The sequence below is a fragment of the Barbus barbus genome (assembly GCF_936440315.1).
Source record: "Barbus barbus genome assembly, chromosome: 23".
In the NCBI taxonomy this organism is placed as follows: Eukaryota; Metazoa; Chordata; class Actinopteri; order Cypriniformes; family Cyprinidae; genus Barbus; species Barbus barbus.
Window position 1 is genome coordinate 22,231,153 of NC_136751.1, and position 5,685 is coordinate 22,236,837.

Consider the following 5,685-nt stretch of genomic DNA (forward strand, 5'->3'; position numbering starts at 1 on the left):
TTTGGGTGCGCTGGTGATCCCAAAGGGTAGTCTGCGGAAGAAATATCTTCCAAAAGGAGTGATAAAGATTGTTAGCTTGGCACAGTCTATATCCAGTGGCAGCTGCCAGAAGCCACTAGCTGCATCGAGGAGTGAGAAAATTTGAGCATGTGCTAGCTTAGGAAAAATGTCATCAATTGTTGGCAGCACAAATTTCTCTCTTTTTACAGCCTTATTTAGTTGTTATAGATCGACACAAATCTTAATCTGCCCTGTCTTCTTTGGGACAGCCACCATAGGAACACACCACTCAGTAGGCTCAGTGATCTCCTCGATGACAGCGCATTGAACCATTCTCTCTGTCTCTGCCTTGACTTTGGGAGCAAGGGCACAGAAACCCATCTTGCAGTTTGCACACTGTATGGTACAGTATCCTCTTTCAGGCAGGTTTTTATGGGTTTAATCTTTACTAACCCCAGTTCAGAAGAAGAAGAAATGGGTTGGAGCTCTTCTAGCCTCTTCACTAAGCCCATTGCACTTGCAGCATCACGACCAAGAAGATTATTTACATGGTGACCATTCACAATGAATGTTTCAAAACTGTACTGCTTATCTTTAAAAACAGTCATGGTGTTGAATTGTCCTCTGTAGTGCAATGCACCCCCTGGGATCTCAAGTTTCACATTTACCCTTTTGAGTTGTGGCTTGTACTTCAAAAGGGACAAGTTTTTCTCTGAAATGACACTTATGTCTGCACCTGTATCGATCTTAAAGTCTATCTCAGTGTATCAGGAGAGTGACTTTCTATGCTCCACTTTTATCATCAATTTCACCCAGAAAGTGTGTTATGCCGCTGCCCTCTTGTGGTTTGTTGACTTCATGGACTGTTCGGGTTCTACAAACTGCAGTGAAGTGACCCTTTTTCCTGCATTTGCGGCACTCTGCACTTTTTGCTGTACAGATTTCCCCTTTTCTGTGATTTCTGCTGCATCTTTTACATCTCCACTCAGATGCATGCTCTGTCTGGTTTCGTTTTGAGCCATGGTGCTGTCTGCCTCTTTCACTGTGATGGAATCTTCCCCTGCCACCTCACTGATTTGAGCACTAACGCAGGCAGCTTATTTGTTAACATGTCCACGAACTTGTTCAGACTGTCTCACAAGCTCTATGGCGTTTCTGAGTGTCAAATCGGTCATAAATTGAAGCTTTTCTGATAACTTGTGGTCCAGAATCCCGATCACCAACCTGTCGCGAATGTAGAAACAACGGGGCCCAGATCACGTGTAGAGATGTTCCTTAGAGCCAGTAGCACTTAGGACACGCAAAAATACCTCTCACTCATGCCTTAGGGAAGAGTGTACTCAAGCCCACTCATAGAGGGGTCATACACTGGTTCACCATAAGGGCAGTGTGATGTAAACTGCAGGGTGGCGTTAAAAGAGTAAAGCTGCTCAGCGCCTCAGTGAGAGGATCTTCACTCAGATAATGCGTGATGATTGAGTGGGTAACCTTAACAACAGCAGGCCCCTTGGGGCGGGACACAGTGGCAGGCATCCCAGTCGTTAGATAACTGAAAGTAAAAAGACCTGCAGGTCCTGGAATTGCAGTGCTGACCTGGGGACCTGATGACCAAGTATGCTCCCAAAGAAACCTATGACTTGGCCACATGATCCAGAAGGTATGAGGCTAGGAACAGGGCTATCAACCTAGCCTGGATCTAGTATCGACGAGTGAGGTCATCACTCATCAGTCGATAACAAGAGGTGGCTGTCTGAGGACCTACCCTAACAGGTAAAAAAAATCACACAAAAGACATGTCCCAGAAACACGGCAAAGAATGCTAGCAGAGGAAACACAACCACCAGCGAACAGATCTTTTAGAAATGGATTGTACTCACCCACCATTGTTCCCGTGCATGAGCTCAGTTCCGGAGGTGAAGTCCAAAGAGGCCTCAGGTCTGAACCATCAGTAAGGTAGATTCTATGAAGCATAGAACCTGACCAAAACATCATAGGTCCAGCATGAGAAACTGCTATGTCAAGCGCAGGAGGTTCCCACTTAACCTTGGTCAGGTGGAGTTAACGGTGGTAGTAGGGGAATTAGAGAAGGGAAGATGAGGGCAGATGACAGGCCCCCGGAGGGAAGGGAGTAGCACGGAAGTGGGCAGGTCCATGGTGGTAACGGAGAGACATCTGTGGGTAAACCTGGCAGATATTGGGAAGAAAAAGAAGTACTTTCTTCTCGATGCTCCAGTCTCGCCTTCCGAGCTTTTCAGTACCTGCGTCGAAATGGTGGTTGAGAAGTTTAGGGAGGCGAAGGTGCGGCAGCCTTCAGAACCTTCATTCCAAGAAGGTCCAGGTCTGAGCCCGAACAAGGCAGGGGTCCTGGCCCTTCTCGGTCTGGGGATCAGAGATGGGCACAGAAGGGTAGTGTCGCGACTTGTGCCCCTCCCCCGCCTGTGGGTAGGGCTAGAGGAAGGTGTGGGTCGAAGAGAGGTAGGCAAGACCTGAGGGAGGTGGCTTCTACCTTTTTCTATAAAGAATCACTCTCAGAGTCTTGGGGTTTTGATGCCAGAAGATAGACTTTATTACAATAAGAGAATAAAGCCGAGAAGTTTTCTGCAGAAAAGATCTCCAGAATGTTCTCTGTGTCCTCTTTAAATAGTTTTTCCTCTAGGCGTGTTCAGTACATTTCATACATATGCATTATACCTTTTTTGGCTTTTTTCCTTATACATATGTTCCCTCCCTAGAGAAAAGGGGCTCCTAGACGTGTTTATAGTAAGGAAAGAGGCCCCCTTTGTATTTTTACATATGTTTCCTATCTCGAGGGTCAGCACATTCCATCCATGCAGGCCTCCGACACACAGGCATATGATTATAATGGAAGAATAGCTTGATACATAAATGGCTAAATTCACATTAATTATACTTGATTAATTCATATTTTGACTAATAAAAATCTTCTACACCTGCCGCCTTCATTTTTAATATTTGTTATGGGAACGTGCAGGGAGACTATATAAAAATGCGGACTTGTTAGAAAATGTTTACTCGATGAAATCATGGCGTAGTTTTAGTTGGTGCAACAGGTGCAAATATTTATTGGAAAGCTGGACGTTGCAAAGCCCAATGTAGGGCTTACACCCAGCTTTTTTACGTCTAGCTGGTGCAACTGGCCCCAGGTAGTTCCAAGTCAGTTTAATCACCGTTCTATATTAATGTGCTGCTTTAATTGATGTACACTAACCAACAAGAATCACTCGCACGCACACACACAGAGAGAGAGAGAGAGAGAGAGAGAGAGAGAGAGTGAGTTCGAAGGTGGCCGATTGCGCTGCACACAGACATAAACTTGTTTGTCAATGCTTCCCCGCGATTTTTATTAATAAAATAGCCTAGATACTAGATGGATTAAAGGATTTTAAATGCACTTCACAGAGGGTGGTTCTTTGCCTCTACGTCGTGCATTTAAAATCCTTTAATACTTCTGTAATTGTATTCATATTATTCACACCAAACTTTACATAATGTCAAAACACAGAGGAATTCAATTTATGAACTGTTTTTGGATATCTCAAACATTGTTGCCATGGTGATTTACTAAAGTAATGGATTAAAAGAAAACAGGAATTGTCTTATATCTTCAAAGTGCATTATCCAAACTTTTCAAAATATTTTACATATGAAGAACAAGACATTCAGAGGAAACCTGGTTAGTTTTATGATTTTATGATGCTCTGGGGCCTAACAGCAAATCACAAACCACCAGCACTCTAAACTGATAGATGAAGGCTGTAGTTGTCCACTAGATGGAGTCATAGAATAAGAAATCTTTTAAGCCTAATCTTGTTCCTCTCAGTTTTCATCAGCTATAATTACAAATAAATGCATAGAATCAGTTGATATGTACTGTACTGGCAATATTTTTTTTTATTGAATTATTTTACATAAGCTTATAGATAATCGTTTAAGATAAAATCATTTTTAAAAATCCTAATTGATCATTAAAAGTTTTATATATCCTTCCCTTTCTTTGTGTATCTGTTTGACACTCTTGTTCTGGAGTAACCCTTTTATTGCTGTAATCCTAAAAACTATGGTTAAATGTATATTGCCTGTTGTGGACTGTTTTCCTGATGCCACTGGGGTGGCAGTAGCACCTGTGCTTGGGCCCATCATTGTAGCTTATAGCTATATTTGATTGTGTGTCTGAATGGGAGCCAATCCCTTCATCTTCCATCACATTGTAAAAATCCTTCCCAGGAAATGTAAATTGGTATGGACTATGGAGGACTAACCCCCTATTAATAAAGTTTTGAAATTAGTTCAACAAGTACATATGGGTGCATTCAGGTGTCCACATACTTTTGGCCACATAGTGGATAATATGAGTAACACTTACCGCTCACGTTTTTTTGATCATTCATGAATTTATGATGGAAAAGTAATGTAAAAAGAATGTTTGATTTTTTTAAAAATTAAAAAACATAAGGAACGTCAGAACATAATTAAAATTAAAAGGACATGTCAGTGCTGATAGTCTTGTGGGCAGCGCGTCGACATATAGCACCATTGGTGCTCGTCCCGAGTTTGAATCCCAGCATTAGGACCTTTCCTGATCTCGCTTACCCCCACCCCCACTTCGCTTCCTGTCACTTCCTGTCCTATACTAATAAAGTCAAAAAATGCCAAAAATAAATATTAAAATAAGGACAGTGCTGGCACCACAAGCGCTACCATCAAATTTGAAGTAATAATCACAGGAGCATTTGATAATATAGCTTTATCATTTTCGAGGGCAGACTTTCTGACCATTTAAAGGCCTCTTTGGGTTCAACAGATCAGTCAAAGTTGTGACTACACTTGCAAAATTCTGACAAAATCCTCAATAGTACTTCACCATCCCTATAAATTGATACAGTTCAAGATGAGTTTGTGTGTTAATCCTGGGTTAACGTTCTTATTTGCAGTGTCATTGATTGGCCAAATTCAGCATGTGACGTAAAGGCTCTTGCTATCAATTTGTACTATTATTATTGTTATTTTAGCATATAAGTGATCTATAAGGGTTTTGTTTCATACTATTCAAGGATTCATAGAATAATGCTTGTTTTACCTCTTTTTTTACATCACATAAAACAATAAAATAATATAGAAGCAAGTATACTAGTATTCACACAAACTGAACTTCTGTTCAATAACATTAAAACTTCCTGAGACACAATGAGAGACATTTTCAATAGAGCATATATCAATATAATTTATTTACATGCACTCTACAGTAAATGTGTTCAAAGATATAGATTACATTTTGTTTTATATAACTGTGAATTTAATGTTAATTTAGTGCAGTTAATTTTTGTAAAGAAAGAAACAAGGAAATAAAGAAATATAGTGGTATGGTATATGGAATGGAAATAATTAAGTAGAAATAAATAATATATTGGCTAACAAACTACAAATTATTGGCCATTTCTTGTAATGTCAATAATATTCAATGCTAATATTCAGTACTATGTAATTGATTGTGATTAGTTTAATTATTAATTTGCATATCATGTAATTAATTCATTAATTGTCAGGCCCAATGTTTTACACTACAACAGAGCATTCAGGTTTAAACACTAAATAAATATTCCGAACATTCTATTTGCACTGTTATTATCCACTGGACTATAAACATTAATTATTAAATGCAAAACA